General features: G+C 34.8%; 1 long non-coding RNA gene across 2 annotated transcripts in view; it reads left to right on the forward strand.

Annotated features, from left to right (window-relative positions):
- Positions 1–1965: 1965 nt before the first annotated feature.
- Positions 1966–27823, forward strand: part of LOC141377911 (uncharacterized) — a 71898-nt gene continuing 46040 nt past the window's right edge. The window contains exon 1 of one of the 2 annotated variants that reach the window (XR_012391029.1): positions 1966–2481. This is a non-coding gene — a long non-coding RNA (uncharacterized lncRNA). The remainder of the gene's footprint in view (positions 2482–27823) is intronic. The other variant, XR_012391030.1, reaches the window with a different exon arrangement.

Genomic DNA, 27823 nt, shown 5'->3' on the forward strand with positions numbered 1-27823 from the left:
TTAGAAATGATGATCTCTGTTAAAAGCATTCGCCCCAACCTTCCTCCTCTTTTCTCAAATTTGATGGCGAGCCAAATCAAAAGATACCATGGGACAGCTTTGGTCAGCGGGCCCTAGTTTGATATCTCTAAGCACAACTTTTGTAAAAACAAAGAGAAAATATGGCTTTTCTGTTGATTGTGGTTTGGTTAAACTAACCATGAAGAGTCTTTTGTCACTTTAATATTACTTTGGTAAAAAATAATAGATGTCAATATGCTATAAGCTAGAACATTCCTGTGGTTATTACTGTATGTCATTCATGGCAAATTTGGAAGTAAATTCATGTGCATTATGATTTTGCCAAGTATAATGCGATCCTGGATTAACATCTATGTTGATCCTGGAACATCATTTTTGTTCGAAAATGTAATCCATACCTATTCCCTACCCCTAAACCCAACCACAACTGTAAATGATTCCCAAAACCACAGGGAAATAGTTGGATAACAATCACGTAGAAGTGCATAAACCTAACCGTAAACTCAACATAAACTGTAAACGGATTCCTTAATTCTGATTGGCTGATTGGAATGTTCCAGGATCAACATATATGTTAATCCAGCAACATGTTGGTGAACTCAGGTAGATGTAAATTCACACACACAAACACACATACAGTATGATAATTTAGGGAATTTACAGCTTTATCAAAACATGACTTTCACGTCTAAAACATTGCAGTGAGACCAAGTAGTTAAATTAAGTTTGTTGTTATTCATCTATAAACTTCATCCCGCACCATGCTTTGTTTGCACAGTGAACCTAGGCCATCTTTCTTTGGTATTTTATTATGTAACACAATGGCATTATTATTTAAGTGGGTTTAAGTGTCCAGATATTAAATGGAGCTTTTTACAATTGGAACCTAATTAATGTAAACGTTCCGTATTATGATGGATTTATTGGTACAGCCGTATAAAAGACCTGCCAGGAAAATGAATGCGTCATTAAGAGCATTTTAAATGAAGCAAGCAGTTCATCTCAGTGAAGAAACAGACTAATGCTAAGGGCTAACGCCGTTTGCCAGCTCTACCAGCCTTATAGAGACTCTAAAAAACCAGACCTGGATCATTACTCATGACAGCACCAAAGTCTTTAAAGCTAGCTTTAAAGTTAGAGAGCAATATACTGTATATGTGCAGCATTCACAACTGTTTTGTATTTATTAATAAAAGATGATTCTCTGACGATACTTTGACTCTTAGTTCTGTTTTCTGTATGTTTTCATTAAATATAAAGAAAGTGCTCTTGGCCCTCGTGGTCACATATTTTCTAGTTGAATGAGTTTTGTGGTGTAAGTTAAGAGTCAGACGCATGTCTTGTGTAACAGTGGATTTGTCACTCGCCCAAAAGCCGAAGAGCAAACGTATTTGAAGGTTAGTTTTTTTTGCTAAGATGCCTTTCATCGTTTTTGCCGAACAGATGCATTCAGTAAGACATGAAAGGCTTTTTTGATTTTTGGAGAAATTTGAGTTCAGGTCGCCAGTTACCAGATAAATTTCAAAGCAGCCAGTATAAATGTTTAAAAAGGTACAAACACACACAAAAAACTAAAATATCTAGTTAAAAATCATTATTCCTGCCAAAGAAGACAGCTATAGCAAACATTTATTGACAATGATCCATTAAGTTTCAATATATTACATTATTTTAACCACTTTTACCAGGATTTTATACAGATTTTTTTGATAACCTAAAACAATATCTTAGGGTTATATTTTTTGTATTGTAATGTGCATTAAGATGTGAAAAATATTCTTATATGAACTATTAAATTAAGAACTTAGTCCTTATGATAGCGATATACTCTTTAGTTGCTGTATACTTTTAAATGATCTAGAAAGTGTCTTCAAATAACAACAACAACAATAACAAAAAATAGATGCCTATTATATGTACACATTTAAATGTGCATAATTCTATAGTTACTAACACAACAACTATAGTGGCCTAATATAAACAAATTACACAATACTAGTGTTTTACAACTATATTGTATGTTATACTACAATACACCACAGTTTACTGTAGTGTAAACTATTTGTTACAGTTTATCAGCCAATTTAAAGCTACAGTTTGCACTAGCATTAATTAAAGAGTTATATATAGGCTACAGTATAATACACTTTATTAACGAAAGATTAAAAAAAACTATATTCTTTACAACAAATTACTACAATATTTTTTTCATGTGGGGTAACTGCTGAAAATAATAAGTGAACTTTTGTGTGTGTGGTGGCGTTCGTATGTGGGCATAGATATATGGTTTGTGGGGATGAATGTCGCCATCTTGTGGAGACATTTAAAAGTCAGTTCGTGATGAACTTCAGCTGAATTAATTTACTTCAGGATCATGGCTTTTCTCCAAACGACACAACAGCTGAAGATTTCTGGAGGGTTTTCTTTTCCTTCGGAGATGAATCATTAGGATTGGAGCTGGTAAGTAGCTAATTATATAATTGATAAGTAGTTAAACACGGATAGGCTACCATATAATTTCGGCTAATGTTGGGGGAAAACAGGCCACAATACAAGTAGAGAAGAGAGTTTACTCTGCTGCGTCTACGTGTTTTTTTACAAATAGATTTTTAATCATTGTCTTAATAATTCAGTCAAGAAAATCTGAAAATGGTATCAATATAACACATTCAGTTCCATCGTTGTCATTGACATTTCACTCTCAGATATAAAGATGAGAGCTTTCACTGGGATGGTACTTTCAAAACGTACATATGCCCAGAGCCAGCCTGGTGAAAGGAATGGTTCTTTTTTTCCTCAAAATGTGGACTTTTTTGCAGTTATTCACCTCATTTGCATTCAATTATGATGTTTAAATACTCCAATGAATGGCATTTTAAGAACTATTTTTAGCTGGATTAGCTTGTTGTACCAAAAATATTTCATAAAGATTTATAATATACAAATAAAAAAAGAGCTTCACGATTTTCAACTAGCTTCATTTGAAAATGAATCTAACAACAACAACCTAATCAATATAAACAGCAATAGTCAGTCTAAGGCATTAAAAAATGTGGGAAAAAAAATATTAAAAAGTCTTTACTGACATAGCTATTTCTTAGAACTGCGCCTACACGTTTTGATAACATCTGACTTCATCAGAATAACCTGATGTAGTCGCAGTTTTAAGGAACAGCCATGTCAATAAAGGCTTTTTATGAGTTTTTCCACTTTTTTGTGCGCCTTGGACTGATTTTGATGTTTATTCTGATGAATCCCTAACACAAAGAGCACCGACACATTATTTGAGCTACCCCTAATAACATCTTTTTGTTTGATTTTGGATTTTTATACACAGCCTAATTAGTATTAAAAAATAACTTTAATAGGCTGCTTTTGGTGCTTCGGTGCTTGGTGTTCTTTCGAACCACACAGGTTCTTTCACCTGGCTACGGGCTTGCATATGTATTTAAAGGGTACCTCAAAGGTATATGTTAGTACCTAAATATTTCATACCTATACTTCTTAGGTACTAATATGTACCCTTGAGTGTAGGTCTGTCATGATATTTTTTTTGTTATAGGACTATATATTGCATTAAAATACTGTATATTGTTATAAACAATATTATTGTCATTTTTGCCACTCATTATATAATGCCAGAATGACAAAATAAGAGGCTTCAGTATCTGCTACCAGATCTATTTTTAGTTGTCAAAGTAAATATACCATAGTAATTTATAGTAAATACAATAGTGTTTTTAACCATACTGACACTGATACCTCCAGTAGACATAGAGATGTTGCTGAATCTGCTAAAATGTTGCTAGAATTGGTTTTGATGCATTAACAAAAATGATTGAGGTCTTGTCCATGTGTTGTGCTTTAAGTTTATATATTGATTATTGTGACAGACCTACTTGAGGTATTGTGAAGGACCCTTGAGTTACAAATGAATACTTATTGAAAAGGGACCACCCCTGTGAAAGCTATTGTACCTTTATTTCTGAGAGTGATGTGAAATGATAATTCTTTAATTAAACATTGTAACATTTTCTAAAATTCTTGTTTATTCACATATTTTTATGATACATATATACAGTGCTTGAGAATATACTGTAGAATTGTACACTTTATAAATAATTCTGGTGTTTTCCTGACATGTTTACCAGTGTGTTCTTTTTTTTTTTAAGTTTCTGGACTTTTTTTATAAAACATAACTCACAGGAATGTATAGTATATTGTAAAAAATACACAGGAACAATCAATATGCACATCACAGGCTTTTAATGTACAGTTAATGGTCATCTATAATGGTGATTGGTTGGAAACTGGTGAATAACTTTATAAGTATTGATTTTTTGGCATATAAAATGCAGTATGACCTTTCATTTCAAACAGCATTTTCTAGATGCCTGCCATGTAAATTTGAGTTGCTTTCATAAAGTGTGAAATTCTTTCATGTTTCTGCTTTTGATCATTCCACAATTTGCACAGACGGAATTGATTATGCATATTCAAAAAGAAAGGCTGATGTTGTAATAATCATAATGTTGCAGGAGGTTGAGAAGAGGATTGCAGATATATTTACATATTTTATTTTGGAGCATTTTTGGGTTGACAGACAGGTGTTAAAAAAGTCTTGGTCTTTTGAGATTTGCATCTTTTAGGTGTGTGGAGGATTGTTGCCTGATGTAATTTTTGACTCTATGTGCACTGTAGATTTGTCGTGACAGAATATGCGGTGTGCCTGAAGAAAGAAATAGGAACAGAGAAAGTATAGGTTAACATTATATTGAAACATCAACATCATGTTTCATATCTTTTAGGATTGATAATTAATATTAATTTTTTTTTAACGGCCCGTTTAGGAATATTAGGATTTTATTTTACCAACATTACTAAGGCAAATAGTTTTAATAGTCAAACCAAAAATACTTAAACAAAAATATCTAAACTCTTTATAATAAAATAAACATAAGTGTTAAAGAGAGTCTTAAACTTTATAAAAACAACATTACGAATTGTAAATTTGTATAACTACATTACTAAAAAAAATCAGATGGGGTGCTTGTGGCTTGGACACACAAGAAAACAAAAAACAAAAAGCCATTCTGGCGACAACCTTTTTTATTTACATTCTCCTCAGTGCTGCTAGCCACTGCACTCATTTACGGGTGTGTTGTTATTCTTACCTGAAGTGGCAATGATGCATGAAAAGCACGAGCGCGTTGTTTCTTTTATCATTTTCAATGCACTTTGAGCTCTGTTTCCCTACCATCTTTCTTTAACTAGGCAACCATCAAACGTTTCCTGGAGCATGACAAACGAATAAACCAATGCTGCAGCTCTGATACTTGTTCATGGAGAAAATGAAAAAGCACTACAGTGTTTGGGTGCGCTGTGTTTGTCTGACTCTGTGGTAATTTAAGTGTGTACATTCCATACAAAGTGTGAAGCAGGTTGGTTAGTTCTACTTGCATGAATCATGGTGTGTTCTGGAAATTTGAGATGTTTTTCAGCTAGGTGTACCTCGAAATGCAGGTAGGGCTGGGCGTTAAAATCGGTATCAATATTTATTGACCGAACACTCGTCAATATCGATAAATAAAGATTTGACTATAAAATCTATGAAGCACTATAGTTTAATTAAAAAATGGCTGCTGGCGCGCGCCCTGAAAGGAATGCCAATAACCCAGCAAGTTTGTATAGAGGTGCGCGACTTGCACCACGTGCACAGTGTTGCCAACTTATCGACTCTGTCAATAGATTTAGCGACTTTTCAAACCCCCTTAGCAACAATTTTTCAAAAAAGCGACTAGTGACAAATCAAAAAAAGCAACTTTTTTTTTGGTTACCAGAGATTTTTATTGACTTATTTGTCTATACTTAACCATCTCTACTCTTCTCAACGTGCTGCAGGTGATGCTGCCGTCCCCTACCTCGCCGCAGAGCACTGACAGATGGCCCTGTACTCGTACAGCCGTCTCTCCTACCTTCAGCCTGACAGCAGATCACCCCTCTCTGTACAGACATCAAATGCTTTAGCATCAGCAGTGCTTCTCCTATATTTTAACTATTTAATTTGACAGTTTATTCTTTTCTTGTTCACAATCACAGATATTTTAGTGAGTGTTTCAAAACTTGTCTGAGTTTATTACATCTGAGAGATTACTGCAAATTCACCACATCTATACTGATATACTGTATTCAAACAGCAATAAATTTAGTTAAGTTGAGCCAAACACAGCACATCCAAACACTGCAGCGCTTTTTACTTTTCTCCATAAACTTGTATTGGAGCTGCAGCAATGGTTTGTTCGTTTGTCATCCTCTGAGTAAACAGTGGATGGTCTGTTACGAGAGACACTATGGGAGCGCAAAGCAAATCTCATTGTAAATGCTCAAGGAAACCACACGCTCGCTCTTGTCTCTTCAGGTCAGGAAAAACATCACAGGTGAAAATGAGTTCTGTGAAGCAGCAGTGAGGAGATTGTAAATAAAAAAGGATGTAAGGATGTCGCCAGAGTGCTTTTTGGTTTCTTTTCATGTGCATCCCAGCCACTAGCTGAGTTTTTTTAGCATAGGGGTAATAAAGTCAATCAACATCAAAACTTGTAATGTTGCAATACTTATTTAAATAATGGTTCCTTTACTTGAAAGCTCAGATTTGATTATCATGATTTGTGTTGTTGACAGTTTGATGTTAACTGTATCATTATTATTCACGCCTAACAGATGTTGATCTACCTTAAAGTTTGCTTTGATTGTTCAGTATACATTTTGCACACTTTGTAACATTTTATTTATCAAGTTTAAGAGTTTCTTTAACACTTGTGTTTATTTAATTAAAAAATATCATAAATTAAGTTTAAATATTTGTTTTTGACAATAAGCACTATTTGCCTTTAGTAATGTTGGTGAATTAAAATAAAGTGCTTAAATAAAATCCTAATTATCCTAAATGTATTAAAAAATCAGTAATTATCGATACAAATGATATGAAACATGATATCGTGATGATTTTTTTTTGGACAATATCGTTCAGCCTTATATGCGCGTCACGTCCCTATTTGTACCACAATTTGTGCACCTCCATTGGAAATGCCAAACTTGCACCCTAAGCTTATTGGCATTTCTTCCAAGGTGCGTGCTCAGCAGCCACATTTTAATTAAAACTTTAGTACTTCATACTAAACATTTTTATCATTATTGACAGTGGTGTACGGTAAATAAATGCTGATACCATGTTTATTGCCCAGTATATTTTCCAAAACTACTAACCACAGAGTTATGGGATCAAAAAAATGTCAATCAAATTTTTTTTTTTTTATATTTCAAATGTGGAAAAAATCTACATGCGTTATGGATGTGACCAAAAAAGTAATGCTAATAAAATGCTAACCAAAAGTATAAGAGTTTTTGCATTGATGAGGTAAGAGCTTTTTTATGGATGTGACAGATGTGAAATTGGCACTTGTGTCTTGTGTGACTTTGGTAAATCAAATGTAATTGATTGAAAACATTGACAATACATTTTGTGTATTTTTACTGTACTGTAAAATATAAGACTACACAATCTTGCAAAGAGTTTTGCTATTTTAATAAAAAAACTTTAATTTTTTTCATGACAAAGTTGACATTTGCATGGATAATACTCAGAAACATCAAGGACCAAGAAAGAAAGATAGAAAGAAGTTTAACAGAGCGAAAATGTAGTGAGATTATTTTTTCTTATTTATTTGTCATAATTACAAGCAGTTCAAAATTTCACCCTCCCACAGCGTCTTCATCCTCAGACTTAAACTGAAAGCAGGAGCTGTTATAAAACACCCACACCATATGGAGTAATATAGTCATTAGAGTCAGAGTTTCAGCATGAATCATGAGACCTGAAAAGCATATGCGTCTACATTATTCTGACTGACAATCCAGCATCGAAACAATGCCGAAAAAGTGACAGTGAATTGTAGCAATGTTCTGAAAGTATAGCCATAACAGTCAAGCATTAGTCAGACAGCATGAGACTGGAGTGAAAGGATCATTACAGACTGTGCAAGGTTATTATTTAGTGGCATAGTTTACAAAAGAAAGAAAGGAAATGCATTTATTTTCATACACTCTCAAAAAAAAGACAGCATAAAAGCATTTGAACTGTGATACATTTGTTCTGAAACCAATCTGTTATTCTGTTTTTGTTGTTTCACTAAGGTGTAGCTTCTAAGTTGAGCAATTTTATGTGAACTGTTGTTTAAAAAGACTACATTAATGCATGATGAAGCCCAGTTTGACCTGCTATATATTTGTTCTGACAGTACTTTGTTATCTTTGCTTTTTTTCCACCTAAGCTGTAGCCTTCAAGTCAAATATGGAGCAACTTTAGGTAAACTGTTGTTTTGAAAGACTACATAAAAGCACGATGAAGCTAGTTTGACCTGTTATATATTCCTTCTCAAACCATTTTGTTATTTTTGCTTTTATTTTTTACTTGAGCTGTAGCCTTCAAGTCAACTTTTATGTTATGTATGCCCAACTAAATTCTAAGGCTACAATTGCACAAAATACAGAGAATTTTTTTTGTTTTGCTATCTTTCCATTCAAACATGTGAATTAAACTTATGCACAAATCTGTAATATCACATAAAATATTTCTGAATAAACATTGTTTACTTTCAATGAGTCAAATTAAATGTACTGTAATCGAACCTGATAAACTGGAGCTAAATATAAATAAATAAATAAATTGTGTTTCTCAGTACTGGGTTGTGGCTGGAAGGGCATCCGCTGCATAAAACATATGCTGGAATTGTTGGCAGTTCATTCCGCTGTGGCAACCCCTGATAAATAAGGCACTTAGCTAAATGAATGAATAAATAAGTTATGCCTCAGGCCCTATCCACACTAACATGGGTATTTTTTTAATGTTTTAAAAACTACATGGCTTTACTGTTTGTTCACAAGAAAACAGACTATTGGGAGACTGAAATCAAAACTCTCTGAAAACTCCGGCCAGGGTGAAGATTTTCTGAAACTGAGTGTGTTTACACAGAGACAGTATTATTGAAATTTCTCACTTTGAAAAACACTACCAAAACACTCAAATTAAGTTTACATTCAGTTTAATGCTTTTCAACATGGAAAGAAAAGACTTAATAGTTGCTAATGGGCTACATGCAAAGCTAGTGTTTTTAGCCAATGATAAACTTCCAGTGAAAGCTTAATGTGACTGTTTTCAATTTCATAAGCTTCCTTTTTACAGCATCAATGTTGTTACACAATTATAAAACATTCAGTTAAATAAATTAAATCATTCATTTAATTGATCAAGCTTAAAACGCGATGAAAGACCATGTAACCGCTAGCGCCGTCAGGATCAGCAGGTTAGCACAGAAACTCCATTGAAAATACTGGGGTAAAATAATCTGTCATATTGTTAAGACATGGCTGGGGAAAATGGTATTTAATGCAGTGTTTGTACGATATTATCAGGCAGAGAATAACAATGATTTTTAAAGAAATCAGACTTTAAACATGGCTATTTAATGATGGAAAGACAGATCACCGGGATTGCTGAGGCTGGCTGGCTGAAATTAAAAGTCTGTGTGCATATAGCCCGTTATATCACACAACTGACCTGTTGTTGTCATTTAGTTATTGCAATTTGGCTCAGAATAATTGATATCCAGATTTGTATTTATCATTCTGTAATCGAGTATCTGCTTCCAAATACAAAAATAATGTTTAATTAACACTTTTTTTTATATTGTTTATTAGTATTGGCTAACATTTTCATATCAGTTAATCACGGCTGGTTTGAGTTAAATTTAATTGAGCAGAATTATGACACTGTCTTCAGCAAAGCTGATTAATGGCTAAAGCAGCTTTATGATGTGAATAAAGACTCTTCATAAACAGTGTCACTAATATTGGGTGATACTCATCATATCCTCCTATTATCAGACTCCACAGTATTACTGAAGCTTATTGACTTATTGATTTAATCTTTCATGTATTTAATACATGCTTATTTAAATATGTAAATATTTACTTGCTGAATGATTTGCTTGAAATGTAAATTTTTGTTTGGTTTGCAAACCAAGATTGCAAAAGAAAACTGTCATGTTGCAATGTTGGTGTATGTAAGTGTTGAAACTTAAAGGCAAGCCTGTGGATTTCACACAAGCAATTTCCACAACTTGAAGCTGCTGAAAAGCTCTCAAAATCACAGTCAATTATTCAGTACTGTAGAGATCAAGCAATAACAGGCAGCATTTTTGGCATCTGTATTGATTCTCACAGCGACAACAAGAGAGAAATCTACTTATGCATCATATGTAATCTTTTAGAAATCACATTGATCTATAATTAATTTACAGTATGACTATGATTGTAATCTAATTATATATTGAATTTTAATTATTGAAGATTATTAGTTAAATATAAATAAAATGAATTCAAATTATTTTCTTTGACTGCTTTAACTGTTTTGTAGAAAGTGCATTTAAATAAAGCATAAAGTCACTATTAGCCTTTACAGTAATATAAAAAGCTATGCTTATATTTCCCAGAATGCAGATGCTGTATTGATTCCTGCAGATATAAGAGTTCACATCACAGCAGTTAATCATAGCAGCATTTTTTTTCTCCACTTGATTACAATAATAGGGATGTTTACATACAGAGTGAACTGAGGGTGCAAAATCAAGTGTAATCAAGTAGAGATGTGCATGCTATTGTTTCAGCATTGATATCGAAATGAGTGAATCTGTAATTGTCACATTGCAGGATCTGTGGGATTATAATTAAGCAGAAAACAAAATTCAGAACACATGCAAAGTCTAACCCTAATATATTGAAAGATCTTTTAAAGGCTGTGTAAGAATTTAAGTGAATTTAAACCATTCGAGCACAAGAAATGATGAAATTTGTAACTTTAACAAAGATTAATTGTATTTAATTTATGCAATGAAGACTACAGTACACTGTTAAATATGCAAGGCTGCACCCTTATCTCATGAGTATTTCTCATGTTAGTCATATATAAATATTTGCAAATTTCATGAGGCCCAAGTCCAGCCCCTAAACCCAGCCATCATTGGGGGATGAGCATATTGTACTAAATTGTATGAATTAGATTGTACAAATTAGCCACTAAATAAAAAATGTATATGAATTGCCATGAGATTGCATTGGTTGCACACAATTCCTTCATGTTGTCTTAACACAAACCGATTAAGTTAACTTAATAGTTTTAACAAATTTACGTGGATTGAACATAAAACAATGTTGTCACCCCCCCATCCCCCCACCCCCCTACAAAAAACTCTGGAATTGTTATTTTAGCTCATTTGAAATAAGTAGCTTGAACAAGCAGCAAAAATCATTTGAAGTGAATAAAAAAAAACATTTTCAAAATTGTCTTATACGACAAACGAACTGTGTTTTTGAATAGTTTTAGGACAATTTTGATAAAGTTTTGGTCCACTTCAATTGTTGACTGTTGTCCAGTTAAACTCCGTGGACACGGTACCGGGTCTGTGACGTCATCGACATTCGCTTCAAGATTTAAAGGACTAGCATTGCACCAGACCCCCCTTAAATGGTTTCGTTTGAAAGTGTAGAATCTATATTTTATGCACATATGCATCACTTTGGTTTTTTATTCTACTGTACAAAAGTTATTTACACTTAAATACACAGTATTTCGGAAACCCGAGCTGGGTATTTTTCACTGGTTCATTTTCATATGACACATGTACAACTTATAGCTCAAATTAAAGCTCTTGCCGGTGCTCATATGGTTCTACCGTTCTTTTTACTAAATGTTATTCACATATCAAACAGTTGCCGAATGAATCGCCGTGTTTCCATGGCGCAGAAGTGAAAACGATACATTTATGATCAATAAGCAGCCCCAGAAAAGGCAAGGCAAGGCAAGTTTAATTATATAGCACATTTCATACACAGTGGCAATTCAAAGTGCTTTACATAAACAAGAATAAAAGAAACAAGTAAAATAAAAATAAAAACAAATAATAAAAATGCGTCAAAACAAAACATAAAAACAGGTAAAATGTGATATAAAAGAATGAAGAAGAAGAGAAAAACATGATAGCAAAGACAGCTGTCATCTCTCACCTTATGCTCTGTGCTTCAGGGCCATTTCTCCTTTTATTGAGGTGATGTACATAAATAATCCTTTTATATGTCTGACGTCGTCCAAACACAGTGAATTATGTTTGATCAAACAAAAGAATAGTGAAATATGAAAACAATGATTGATCCCTGTGGCTTGTAAAGCACCTTTCATCAGTTGGAATACAATAACTTTTGCATAGTTTATGATAGAGACATTTTTTCTTTTTTCCTATGATTACAGACATGTGCAGGAACCACCAAAATCAATTACAGCACGCTAGACCACACAGAACCTGAAAGGTACACTTTAAAATTTGAGTTTATAAAAACAAATACAAAAAGCGCCTCTTTTTTTTTAAGGTGTTTATCATAATACAGACAACATATACAGTTAGTTTAAACAGTTTCAATAGTGTTTTATGACAATTCAAATGATTTTCTTTAAAATGATACCCAATTTTTGCATTTACGCTTCTGCATGTGGATTTGTGAAGCTTTTAAATTTGGGTTGGCAAAATCCAGGCGGAAATCCCAAAATAACAGCAGAGTTTAACTGGTTATGTTACATTTGATTTATGCTGTTAGACTTTTCAGAAAAGCATAAAGAACCATTTATTTTATTTGTGTCTTTGTTCTATTTAATTCATATTTGCTTTTTATTTATTATATTTATGCTGAAGGACTTCTTATTAATGTAACTTATACATTCTTCCTAAAAAGAGTTGGGTAAATTATCTTGTGAAATTATATTTATATTATACCACAATATACCACACAGACAAACAAAATATTACAATGTATTCATTTTTGCTTGGTTTTTATTATATTTATGCTGAAGGACTTCTTATTAATGTAACTTATACATTCTTCCCAAAAAGAGTTGGGTAAATTATCTTGTGAAATTATATTTATATTATATTTATACCACAATATACAACACAGACAAACAAAATATCACACCAAAATACCAAAATATACACCACAATGTATGTCCCCCCCCCAAAAAAAAAACCCACAGCCCTAAAATCAAGTATATTCAATTAGTATAATTGTTATCATGTTACATACTTGTGTACTTTGTTGTTTTGTTTTTATTTTAGAATTTTATTTCTCGTACACTGCATTCATGAACATTCACCTACGGTCTCAGAGGATCAATAAAGCTCTCAATATTGAAGGCAAGTACGCTATCTCAGACGCAGCTATTAAAAAACATGTGAAAATAACCCTGTTGAATGGAAAAGTGTGTTCTAGTTGTTTGACTTCAGTTCATTTTTAGATTTATTAAATATGGTGCTGTTATAAACCGCAGTAGTTGTCAAAAGAAGTCAGATTTCCTCTAACTAAACTAATAATAACAGCCAGATTCATCAAGACTTGTGTAAGCCTACTGAATCCAAGAGCAACACGAAGAGTCCATACCACAAAGGAGTACATTTACTGTAACAGTAATAAGATGTAGGACAGAACAAAGGGAGTATTTAATAGCTCTTTAATTGGTGGAAAATGGAGAACAGATGTGCTGCAGTGATGAGTTTTTAGAAAGAGGGCCCTCTGCTGACTGATATTAGAATTAAATTGAAATTAATTAAATTTAATTTTAATGATTGCCTTTTCATTTAATTGTAAATTTTATTATATTACATATTTTATCATATTAAGAAAATTTTGATATTTTTTGTTCATTACTTTAATTAAAATTCCTTAATGTTGAATTTGCATTATATAAAATACAGTATTATTGAAATGTTGAGGAAGTAAAAATGTTATTATTCATTTTTTTTATATATATACACTTGCAATGTGCTTCTTGCACATTTTATTTGATTCTTTTCTTAATGCTTTTTTATTTAATTTTATTATTCTGTTTCCTCATACATTGTAATAGTATTCAGTAACATTTCTAACATTCACACAACCTGACAAAAGTCTTGTCGTCGATCCCAGTTGAAAGAGCAACAAATAATAACTTCTAGTTGATCTTTTGGAAAAGTGGCAGAAGATAGTTTTTCTCATACTCCTCATACTTCAGCCTCCACATCAGAGTTCCTACAAGCAAAGAAGGTCAAGGCGCTCCAGGATTGGCAAGTCAAGTCACCAGACATGAAGACTATTGAGCATGTCAGAGTAAGATGAAGCAAGAGTCATAGAAGATGAATCCAAAGAATCTGGATGAACTCTGAGTCCTGCAAGAACGCTTTCTTTGCCATTCAAAATGACTTATAAAAGTTATTTGAGTTGTTGCAGATATATATGGATGCAGTCCTCCAAGCTCATGGGAATCATACACAGTATTATTAATTTAATTTTCCTCTGCACCATGACTTTATATACTGTACATTATTTCTGTTATAAGACAAGAATTTTGTCTGAGCAAAGTCAGACTTTACTGTCTTATTTAAATCATTAAAAATCAAGGCATGATTATATTTTATTTTGGTAAAATTAGTGTAATCTAGAGGCCTTTGCCTTTCATATAAGCCACTTCTGATACCAAATGTTCAACTAGAAGTCAAGTTATTATTTGTTGTTTCTAGAACTTAGATCGATTACAAGACTTTTGTAGTGTACTTTGCACATTACATTGTTTTAAAGTCACTTAACACACTGTATTACACAGCACTTTGGCATGAAATAAATATTTAGTAAAATGTATTCCAATAACCTTTTATAATTTTTACAATTTGTATTTTTTTTGCAGTGTGCAATTTCCTTGCTTTTCCAAATATAAATTATACATTGTCTCAGGAGATCAGATGAGTTCTTTCTTGTGCAAATTGCTGTCAGATCCAGACCACCTTAGCAAAGAGATCATGACTCGACTCTAAATAATCTCCATTAGTGCGCTTTAAGTAGACCATAAGCCGAGACCCGGGCCGAGACTCTTCTGTAAGTAATGAGACCCGAGGCAGATGAAGGCCAAGGTAATGTAGTTTCCAGAGGGTTCAAGACCGGGAACGTTGGTTAGCTCTCCAGCTCTGCCATATGATTATTTAAAGAGCTTCAACAGCTTTTCTGTACCTGCAGGCAGACTTTTTCGCAAAGGGGTAAGCAAGAGGTTAGAGTTTGACTGGTTAGCGTGACCCGGTTAGCACCTGCTGCTAGTCGATGTTGTATCTGCACCATCTGTCTACAAAAACATCTTTGACACAGAAAGCCTTTCCACAGCAGTGCTGGTGGAGTAAAACTGTGTGCGTTTGCAACATACTTTATGTAGTACACATTTCATATACGGTAGTAGATATCTGTTTAACAGAGAATAGATTTTTTTCAACACATTTCTAAGCATAATAGTTTTAATAACTCATCTCTATTAACTGATTTCTTAATCTTTGCCATGATGACTAATATTTGACTAAATTTTTTTTTCAAGATAGTTTTTAGCTTAAAGTGATATTTAAAGGCTTAACTAGGTTAATTAGGCAAGTTAAGGTAGTTAGGTGTTCACGTGGGTTTCCTCCGGGTACTCCGGTTTCCCCCACAGTCCAAAGACATGCGGTACAGGTGAATTGGGTAGGCTAAATTGTCCGTAGTGTGTGTGTGTGTATGTGTGGATGTTTCCCAGAGATGGGTTGCGGCCGGAAGGGCATCCGCTGCGTAAAAACTTGCTGGATAAGTTGGCGGTTCATTCCGCTGTGGCGACCCCAGCTTAATAAAGGGACTAAGCTGACAAGAAAATGAATGAATAAAGGATAATTTGTCGTATACTTTTGACATACTTTATAATTGAAACTTTTTATCTCCTATTCATGACTTTGTTAGTAATAATTGTAAATTTAGACTTTTAACTTTCTCAATTTCGTCTCAAGTAATAGTCCAACTTATGACTTGCTTAAGTCATAATTCTGAACCACTAAGATATTTACTACTCATGTTTTAATTATGAAATAAACTCAAAAAAATTATAATTGATTTTTAAAGATGACTGTGTCAAAGGTTTGACATATTATCTCATAATGATGATGGTTAATGTTGATTGTATTCCATGGTTTCGAATTTAAGTCACAGATTCGACTCAGTTTAATTCACTTCACCTTTGTTTGTATAGCGCTTTTACAATGTAGATTGTGTCAAAGCAGCTTCACATAAAAGGTCATAGTAAAATGGAACGGTGTAGTTCAGTTTTTTTTAGTGTATAAGTTCAGTTTAGCTCAGTTCAGTGTGGTTTAAAAATCACTACTGAAGAGCAAATACATTGATGCGTAGCTTTATCGATCCCAAACCATGCAAGGTAGAGGTGACAGTGGAGAGGGAAAAAAACTTCACCGATTGGCGAAAGTGAAGAAAAGAAAAGCTTGAGAGAAACCAGACTCAGTTGGGCACGACTTAGTATGCTGCTTCAATATGTCTCATAATTCTGACTTGTCATAATTTCTTTCTTTTTTTATCTTAGTTATAGTTTTATAATTCTGTTTTTGTTACATTACCTGTTGAAAAAACCCCATTCATAGTCTTTATTGTATCAATTTTGAAATTATACGATATACAAAAATAAAATGAAATGTCACTTGCCTAATCAAATATATGTAACCTCTATAAATCTCTGACATATTTTGATATAAAATATGCACAACCAGCTGAGCAACTTGCATAAATGCTGATGCGATTGATGACTTTCTCCAGGTATTGCAGAAACTTGTGCTTTGGTTTCAGTGTTGCCTCTGTAAGCCTGTACTAAATGTCACTGAAGGAATTGATCCAGACTTGTGTTATCCTCACAATAATTGCTTGAATGCCACTATTAAAGGACTGTGATGCCGTGATAATTGCTTAATTGATCAGGATCAATAACGAAACGGTCCTCTTCAATTAAAGCCTTGAGTCAATGTGCTGCAATGTGTATGCAGACCGCTATCACACATTGCACTTTTTAACAAGTGCGAGAAAAGCTTGGAAGGCCAGTCTCTTTTTCGATGTGTCTGGTGTTTGACTGCTGATAAAGCAAGAAGCTGTTAGCGGAGCAGTCAGTTTGTCTTCCTGTAGGGTTTCAGGAAAATAAAAGCTACCAGCACTGCAGCTGTTCTCGCTATCGCTTCCGAATACTGATGTCCACATTCCTGTTGAAGTGGGATGGTTTTATGTGTGCACTTGTGAATGTTTGTGTGTGTGTGTGTGTGTGCTTTGTATTCCTCCTGTTGTAGGGACCAAATGTCCCCACAAGTATAGCTATGACCCTGGTATTGGGGGTCATATAGCATAAAAAATACAAGGGAACAAATAAAAGTTTTCAAGGAAGCCTTGAGATGGGTACAGTACATTTATTTATCTCTCTTTTTTTTTCTCTTAAATAAAGTGAACAAAACTGAACCTGTATCTAATAGAGCAGGGGTTCCCAAACTTTTCAGCCCGCGACCCCCAAAATAACAATGCCAGTGACTGGCGACCCCCAATATCCTCTGAGGTGGTTATAAATACAGAAACCTTGCATGCAATGATGCAGACACACCAATTAAATTTGTGTCAGTGCTTTAAATGTGCCAGAAAGTATAACCTGATGTTATAAAATCAAAATGCATCTGAAGCTATTGCTGCCTTTAATATAATGTAATTACCCCAGGGGCGCAATCCAATAGAACTAGTAACTATAAGGTACTATAGTAACTATATAGTATATAGTAACTATAAACGACTATTTTTATTTTCAGTATAGTTATGGATAAAATATGTTAATTCTTATGGTTTAATAAAAATAAATAGATTTTTGGAAATCACCAGGCGACCCCCCTTCATTGCCCCGCGACCCCTCGGGGGGTCCCGACCCCCACTTTGAGAACCACTGTAATAGAAGACCCACTGAACACTATGAACAAAAATGTTCACAAACTAAACCCCCAAATGTCAAGTTTTCAGGAAAGGGAAAGAAGCACTGGCACAGGACAGCAGATGTGAGGAGACTATAAAGAGAAAGAATTAACAAACAAAAAGGTAAACCGAATAAACTAATAATAGGATAACAAGGAGGGTGGGATAGACAATAGACCGGAGGATGGGATAGACAATAGACCAGACAATAGACTGAAGGGTGGGATAGACAATCACACAAACAGACAGCACAAGGCGTTTGCTCATGAGAAAACAGGACTTGAACACACAAGACAAATAACCCATTAGCTGTGTTCACACGCAACGCAACACTAAAGCATACAGCACAATGTAAACACCAGGCCACATGGTTTATACAACAAAAGACACAAATATGCCATAAATGGAAACACTTACTGTGCACTCACACGTGACGTGTATGTTCCATCCCGGTGCCAATCAAAACCAATTAGAATGAGGCACTGACAAAAACAGCATGCTACAGATAAAACAAACACAAGCACTGCCCAAGCGCGGTCAAGACAGTGCTCATACAAAGACGAAGACAGATAATGACATGAAATATGAGTGCTCGACCTGAGAAAACTCAAGCCAACAACATTCTAGACAAGACAGGACTAGTGTCCGAACTTTGCCATCAAAACAAGAGTTAACAACTTAAAAATAAACTAATAATAATAATAATAATAATAATAATAATAATAATAATAATAATAATAATAATAATAATAATAATAATAATTATTATTATTATTATTATTATTATTTTCATTATTTGTTCATTTTTAAGTTGTTCTTTAAGAACGGTGGTTCTTGTACAGTGCACATTTTGGTTTTAGCAGGATAACTTTGGTTTTGATCCACTTCAAATGTTAACTAGTATATGTATTCTAATAACACTACAGGGCTGTTAAATGCTTAATTCTGATTGGCTGATGAACATTCTAAGCCGTGCAATTATAATCAAACTCGCAGCTATAAAGTAGTTCCAGGCTGCGGTCCATTCTTCGTATAGATTATTCACTTAGCTGGATTTGATGCTTTGCAAAAGTTGCAGACACCTTTCCAATATCAAAAAGCTTTTTTTGATTTAAAATTAATTTAAACAGCCAATTATGCTATGATTAGGAAACTTGAATGTTATCCTAAAGAAAAGTAAAACTGCAGTCACCACCTGAGGAGTGAATTATCATTCTAATAATCCAACATCCAATTGTCAATTATTCCTTAAAGTATTGATGTAGGAGCACTGAAGAAATTATTAAATGGATTTACACTATTAAGGTAAGCGGTTGCAAACAATTTATATGGGCTGAATTTAAACAAACAAATGAAATGTATAAATGTTTAAGGTAATTTGTTTGTTTAAATTCAGCCCATAGTAGTTGTTTGCAATCACTTAAATAGTATACATCCGATAAATCATTTTTGTCATTAAACTTACAAACAACAAAAAATACTCTCATACAACTTGATCCATATATAGTATAATAAGTCTTGTGAAAACACTCCTTCAGTTTTTAAAAGAATATTTAAAAAATCAGAAAATCAGAAGGTAAAACTGGAGAAAAACACAGGCAAGCATGTATTTATTTATCTATGGTAGGTGATCTCCTCAGCAGATCATGTTCCCAACACTAGGTGGAGCTGTGGACGAAGCCTAAATTCACTCATGTACAGTTCATTTGTTGGACTACGTGTAGTTACACAAAGCCTAAACCTTATATCTATAAATTTTTAACAATCCTATTGTATTTAGCAGTTAAAAGGAATAAAAGAATACGAAGAAGTTTTTGCAGAGTTTAATATATCCATGCTGAAGGGTTTATTACGAAACCACAGCTAACATATACTCTAATTCACACACACGCACATTAATCTTTGTGTTTCCATCTGTGTATTTCTCCATATTCATCTAGCTTCATGCTGAGGGAGTGTGTCTGTCTTTGAGAGAGACACTTGTTGTATGGATCGCATGAGTCACGCTGAGTGTTTGAGATTAGCACTTCAAAAGGATTATTAATTTATCAAAGCTGAGATGCTGCTGCAGCACCGGCTCAAAGTGAATGAGAATAATCGTCTTCACACATGCGCGCACAAAGCAATGTATATCTCTGCATCTCACGGACACAATGCCATGACACATGCACGTGCACACACACACACACACACACACACACACACTCACACGCACACACAGATATGCACACACTCATACACCCACATAGAGACAACCTGCTGACATTTTTCTCACTACAAAAATGAGACGCAAAACAATCAGTTTGATCAATATCTATATAAAAATGTCTGGAAAATATAATCTTGCTTTAATGTTGATCATTTATCTTCATGTTTTAATGACAACATCTCATTGTAAATTCTGGATATATTTCATCAGTAGTTTGCAGATCAAAGCAAAAAATTATACTGTAAATTGTAAGTTCAATGTGTCATAATAGTAAGAAATGCTATTATATTTATGCAATAGGCCATTTATGCCTGACATTTATGTTTTAGTTTAAACTCCAGTTTATATAACACGATATTCTTTTATCTACAGACAGAAGATGAATATTTGCTGGAATATTCCTGATTTTACAGTCACAACAAATGAAAGCATTTGTTATTTTGACCAACTGCTATCACAAAAATGCTTTAAAAGACAACAATTTTATTAGAAAGACATAAATTTGTGGCATATTATCAGATATTGATAAAAAGCATATTTACATTTGTATTAAATGCATAACCTGATCAGTTTCAAGTTGTCTCTATTTTTCCCCCATAGCTGTGTATATAATAATTAATTCATTCATTAATTTTCTTGTCGGCTTAGTCCCTTTATTAATCTGGGGTCGCCACAGCGGAATGAACCGCCAACTTATCCAGCAAGTTTTTACGCAGCAGATACCCTTCCAACCTCAACCCATATCTGGGAAACATCCACACACACTCATACACTACGGACAATTTAGCCTACCCAATTCACCTGTACCGCATGTCTTTGGACTTTGGGGGAAACCGGAGCACCCGGAGGAAAACCACGCGAAGGCAGGGAGAACATGCAAACTCCACACAGAAACGCCAACTGAGCCGAGGTTCGACCCAGCGACCTTCTTACTGTGAGCTACCTACTGCGCCACTGCCTCCCCGTATATAATAATAATACTAATTAATAATAATAATAATAATAATACAAGATTTCCTGTATGGATATCTATCAGTCTGTTTGTCATTCTGTCTGCCTGTCGGTCTGTCTGTCTGTCCTTTAATCTGTCGTTCTATCGTTTTATCCATCCATCCATCCATCCATCCATCCATCCATCCATCCATCCATCCATCCATCCATCCATCCATCCATCCATCCATCCATCCATCCATCCATCCATCCATCCATCCATCCATCCATCTATCTGTTGGTCTGTCCATCCATCTATCCGTCCTTCAATGCATTCAACAATCAATCTATTTATCTGTCCATCTATCTATCTATCTGTCTGTCTGTCTGTTTGTTCTACCCATCTGGTTCCATCCATCCATCCATCCGCATTTAATAGCATATATGTAGCCAGATTATACTAAGAAAAACAAATTCAGGACTCCATAAAAAAATAAAAAAATAATAAATCAAGCATGAATTTGTCTAAAGGCAGAAAGCATGCCTTATTTACTTAATTTAAATATGGGATGAGGCCATGATTAATTGTTTCTTTTAGCACATTATTTCCTTCATAATCAATTGCATTAAGTGATAGCTGCACATGTTATTAACAAAAATAAATGGAATATAAAATATAAGTCATACAGTATTGATCCTATAGTTAATATGCCAAACCTCTTTGATTAGTTTTATTTTAACTATTTATTTCATTTAAATGTTTTGTTCAAATTAAACGAATTAAACACGGAGTGTGTGAGTGGATTATTTACAAATGTAGTATTTATTGAAGTGTGCTGGACATGGTAAACATCTGCATTTGGAAACTTACCATGCTTTTGTATGTTTATAGGAAATGCAGTACTTTGCATTTTATACAGTATCATGAAGGAGTGCACTCAAATTGACCTTATTGTGTGCAAAAATACCTACTTTTTAACTTTTGGATGACACCCAAAGTTGACTTTAAAAAATACCTACTGCATTCGATTATAAATGTAACCACATTTGTAAGATAGCTGGATGACATTGCAACATGTTGAGTGCAAGGACACAGTTGTTTCAACCATTTTACTTCAAGTAGATAAAAAAAGAAGCCATCATATACACTTCCAGGACTTGTACAACAGCAGTAAGTGTATTTTACCTGTGTGTGTGTGCTGTGTGAAGCAGGTGGAAGCAGTTGTTTCCTAGCAATGGCATTTCTTATTTATTGGCTTTTGCAGCCTGACAAATGCAACTGTTTTACACTAACTCAAACACACCTGGGTTGTAGAACAGCGCACGACTCCATTTATTTCGCACACAAACACAGTGCAAGCAAGTAAAAACCACAGCCAGACAGTCGGCGCATGTTTTCCCTCATGCGCGCACACACAAATGCTCAGACACACACGCGCATCTCAGGGGACGGTGTTGCATTCGGGCATTACAAAATGCTCACACTGAGTCTGTTCCACACCTTCACCGATTCAAGCTGCCATCTGGACCCATCTGGAGGATTTGGCCACCAGAAAACGCAGGCATGCACACGGTAAATCTGCATGTTTGTGCATGCATGCAAAAATAAGCAGGCATGTGCATTGCTCGATGGAGAGTTTTGGCGTTTGTATAAGTGAAAGAGTGTCACAATTGCTCTAATATACATATAAACATGCACCGGTTGGAATGCAGCCCGGATTCCTCCGAGGACAAACAGAACATCAGTTCAGTCTTCCAATGCATTTTCAAACTTGGCAGTCGGCCAGGAGACACACACACACACACACACACACACACACACACACACACACACACACACACACACACACACACACACACACACACACACACACACACACAGAGACAGAGAGAGACAGAGAGAGACAGACAGTGAATGGGACAAAGAGAGAAAGCTGGAATGGAGATGTAATTGATTATTGGTGGGATTCCTTATAAAGCTTTTGCTTATACAGTTCGATGCTAAATGATGCATCAGTGTGTGTGTGTGTGTGTGTGTGTGTGTGTGTGTGTGTGATGTTTGTTTACTCATCTATACTTAAAAAAAACATAAATATGCAAACTTTTTAGTGATTTCATTAAAATCTGTGGTCCTTACTTATACGGCTGTGTGATAACACGATATAAGATCGTGGACGATCAAAAGTTTTCAGAAAAATCGGATGTGCCGCCATATATAGCAAGGCTTCAAAATAAAAAATTTAAATCCATACAGTTAACTCAGAGCAGAACTGATATTTTTTCGTTTCTGTTCTTGTGTTCCTTATTAAACAAAACCTTTATTTATAGGGCAGTGGAGATTGTCAGACAGGAAAGTGTGGGGGTCAGAGAGAGGGGAGAGATCGGCAAAGGACATCAAGCCGGGAATCGAACTCGGGTCGCCGCGAGCACCTGGGTGGTATGTGTCGACGCACTAATCACTAGGCTATGGGCGCCGACTTGCAGGTCTACAGTTCTTATGTGTTATGAATTATGTGTTTTGAATGACAGTGAGACGTGCTATGTTTAGTTTTTTGTTTTATACATTATAACCCCCTACACAGTAAAGAAAATATTTATTAATGGCCTATTGGCAGCGTATAGCCGTTGAGCTTAAATAGTCCAAGCATGTTTTTTTATTAATATTAAAACAAATTACAAACAAGCCATCTTTTGATTTTAATTGTTTTCATATATTTTTATCAAACGAAAACTGCAATTAATTGTATTTTGGTTTTAATCTTATTAGAAATGTAATAGCCGTTTAGGCAACACTACTTCTACATAACATTGGCTCTGATTGCATTTTTACAGATATCATACTGATAGAAAGACAGTAACTGTTCATTTCAGTGCTGTATTTTGACATTTTGCAAGGGCTTCAGGTGGTAGTGGCCTCAGTTTTGCGACTTGACTTTTATGTGGCGTCTATGTATCGAAGTCTGGATTACGGCGAGAGCGAGATGACATGAGATGAGACCTCAGATTCAATGTGTGGCTGCACTTCACGTTTTTTTTTTTACACAGATTGGTTTTCATTCGATTGAAAGCTGAAATATTGCCAGACAGATAAAGAAACTTTCGGTTTTGGAAGAGAGCTGCTTCAGTATTGAAAGACAGTTGGTGCACAGTGTTTTGAGGGATTGTTATTGTGTTTGGACCTACAGTAATCTCTGATTGGCTATTTCAAATGTTACTGTTGATCAAACTACAAAGTTATTATGCATCTAATTTGACTTAATTAATTAAGCATTAATAACCCCCCTGTAATTCGCACCCTGGGTATATATTCATCTTAAAAATCATTTTGATACATGTGATATTACCATGCATATTCGTTTAGATGACTCTGCTTCTTTCTTTGTTTTTGTTTTGTATATTGATTTGGTTTAGTGTTTTGTGTGGAGCATGTGCATACATTCATCATCAATCATTTTATCATTCTTTAGCTCTTTCTGTGCTAATAATTGTATGGTGAACCCTGCCAAGTTGGAGAAAATTAAAATAGTGTTGGGGGGAAAAGAAACACAAAGGTTCCCATAAAGTTGGTTAAATCAGGCAACCTCAGTTTAAGGAGAAATTGTTTATAAAGTGAATAATGTTGGCTGCTTGACAAATCTCATAATTACAATAACTTAGCACTTAATTATAAACCAAAATGATAAATCTTTGTTGTAGTAATTAGACAATTGCTCTTTTATGTTTTCATTTTTTTTAAAGGGGTGGTCTCATTTATACCAAACCATAGCAGAGTAGTGTAACATAACATCTTGTCGTACTAGCAGAATTTGTCATAGGTGCTGTATATTGTAGCACATTTAAAGATATTAAAAGGCTTCCCTATTTTAATGAACCACATTTATTTCTATTTAGCAATATTTTTTAGAGTGTATAAGAGCTAAATGATCATTTTTTGAGAATAGAGCAATGTGTTTATTTAAAGAAACTCTCTCTGTTGGGGTTGATGCAGAAGGATTTACAAGAGTAAATATATGGCTGTGCTATACTTAAAGCTATCAACATCCATTGGTACTTATGATTTTTGGCATGGCTTACCGCTTGAGGAAAAATGACATTTTAGTCACATATTATCAAAGCTATAATTGCACAGTATTTTTATCCAAATTATAAATATACTGCAAAACTTTCACATAAATCTGTAATAGAATCCAGGTTATAGTCATGTTATCATAATGAGATGCCAAAGTAACGACTAATTTGATTAATTGCGCACGTTTAAAATGATGTTTTCTAAAATGCCATTATTTTTAATGTAGTCGTGTATTTATGAGTGATTTCCTGAGCTCTACTCATCCAGACACACCAGCTGTACTAAAGCATCGCTACTGGGATTAATTTGAATTGCTAAACTGGAGAAGTGACACCATCAAATACTCTTGACTTGACTGAAAGCTGTGTGTGTGTGTGTGTGTGTGTGTGTGTGTGTGTGTGTGTGTGTGTGTGTGTGTGTTTTCCTGTCATCAGTGGCACAAACAAATGCATAAACTAAACAGACAATACTTATCTGTATTGCATGAGGGGTAGTAGTAAGTCTTACTTGGATGTTTTTGGTGTGTGTGTATGTGTGTGTGGATATCAGCTTCAGTTGAAGGACATGTAGAGAAAGGCACAATCAACCTCTCCTTGACTTCACACAGCAGGCAGGTTTATGTGAGTGTGTATTTTTTCAGTGTGCCGACTGATGGTCATGTAAGTACAAATGCGAGAGATGAGTTTTTGTCTCTCGTGCACTGACAGACAGACAGGTTTATTATTGGGAATTGTTGAGATGTTCCATAGGCATAATTTAATTTTTATTTTTCACACATACACAGTCTCATTGACACATCAGGACACTAAAGATTCAGTCAGATTGAGTTCTTTCCTTTATCAAAGCAGTTAGCTGCACAGTCTTTTGTTATACTTCAAATGAAGCAAGTTAATATAGTCAAAAGCTGCATCCCAAATCGCATACTTCTGCACTATTCTACACCATTTTGTAGTATAAATAGTGTAAGTAGTGTGTTCACACTGAAAACTCAAAAAATAATAAGTGCACTTTAATTATCTGGTTGATGCATCTGGTAAAATGAAGTGTGTAATGATGGACACTTTATGCACTCAACGATGGCTGCTTTGCTCACGTAGCGGAAGGGGATAACTTTATTTTACATGTTGGATAACTTTATTTATTGTGGATGGTCAAAGCAAAATTCTCCTATGAGATTGATTATAGCGTCTCCCGATGATGAATGCGGTTATACTAATGGCAAGTGTTATTTAATAGTTTGGTCATTTTTTTCACTGATTTGGCGACCGTCAAACGTAATCAGGGAAACATTTCTGCTTAGTAAAAAACATTAGTGCTCCATTTGGGACGACACTACAGTCATATCCTATGCTATTGAGTGTGTAAGTGAATAGTGTGCCATTTGAGACGCAGCTATAGTCTCTTTAAGGCAAGTCATTTCACTCGGTGGCCATCTTTGAAACGCCTCTCGGGCAGTATGCTCAGGCATTCTGTTTGAATGGGGAAACATCAAATTCTCCAAAACTACTTGCCAAACTAATGATTAAATTTCACATTAGGAATCATCAATGAAATTAAACACCATCTGTCTCTTTAGTTTCACTTCTAAACATTTTACATAAAATCTGCAGAAACTCACCTTTAGTCCAAACCCTTCCCCAAAGAATCGTCAGTCTATATCAATCGATAATTGGCTTCTTTACTAGAAGGTGCGTCTTCAATCGCCATATTGACCGTTACACATTTTCCCATTTAAAGGGCACCTATGGTGAAAAATCTACTTTTCAACATGTTTGGACAAACATGTGTGTATATATATTGTATAGACCATCATATTGGGGTGATATAAACACACCCAGTCCTTTTTTTTCAATTTAACAACATAAAAACGGTGGACCAATTAGAGCGGTTTTCAGACCGACCGCAACTTTACGTAGGAGTGCGGTCCCCCCGCCCACCGAATTGGTTGACAGCTGCGCGCATTAACATGTTCTGGTAGTCACCTGTACAGTATATGTCAACAAGACCAGGCAGGTTAAATCAGGTTTATTTTGTACATTAGCATAACACATATCCACACAGTACTGGAGGTTAGCCTGTATCCTGTCACATTTGAGTGCAAAAACAGTGCTAAGCTAAGCGCGCTCTGTCTGTCTGTCTGCCTGCCTGCCTGTGTGTGTGTGTGTGTGTGTGTGTGTGTGTGTGTGTGTGTGTGTGTGTTTGTGTATGTGTGCGTGCGTGCGTGCGTGCGTGTGCGTGCGTGTGTGTGTGTCAGCTGCGGTGTGCGTGTGTATCTCTTTGTGTGTGTGTTCGTGCACGTGCATATTGTGTGTGACTCATCAATGCAACTTCACAATACGGATTAGTAAAGATTAGTTCTTACTGTAGTATTTCTCACAAACGCTACGTGAGACCTTCTTCCTTTAAGTCTGTCTGTTGTCTGACGCAGCTGAGGGAGGAGATTAAAGCACGCGGGAAGGCACGTAGAAACAGTAGGCGGGCAGAACTCGCCTTAAAGGCACAGTACAATAAAACCACCCTCTGCTGGAAATCAGTATAAAACAGCATCTTGTAAAAGGTATAATGAAAAATCTGATGGGTGTTTTGAGCTGAAACTTTATATACACATTTTAGAGATGCAAAAGACTATTAAATCTGAAAAAAGGGGGTAACCTAGGTGCCCTTTAAAACTGAGT

The sequence above is a fragment of the Danio rerio genome, chromosome 15 (assembly GCF_049306965.1).
Source record: "Danio rerio strain Tuebingen ecotype United States chromosome 15, GRCz12tu, whole genome shotgun sequence".
In the NCBI taxonomy this organism is placed as follows: domain Eukaryota; kingdom Metazoa; phylum Chordata; class Actinopteri; order Cypriniformes; family Danionidae; genus Danio; species Danio rerio.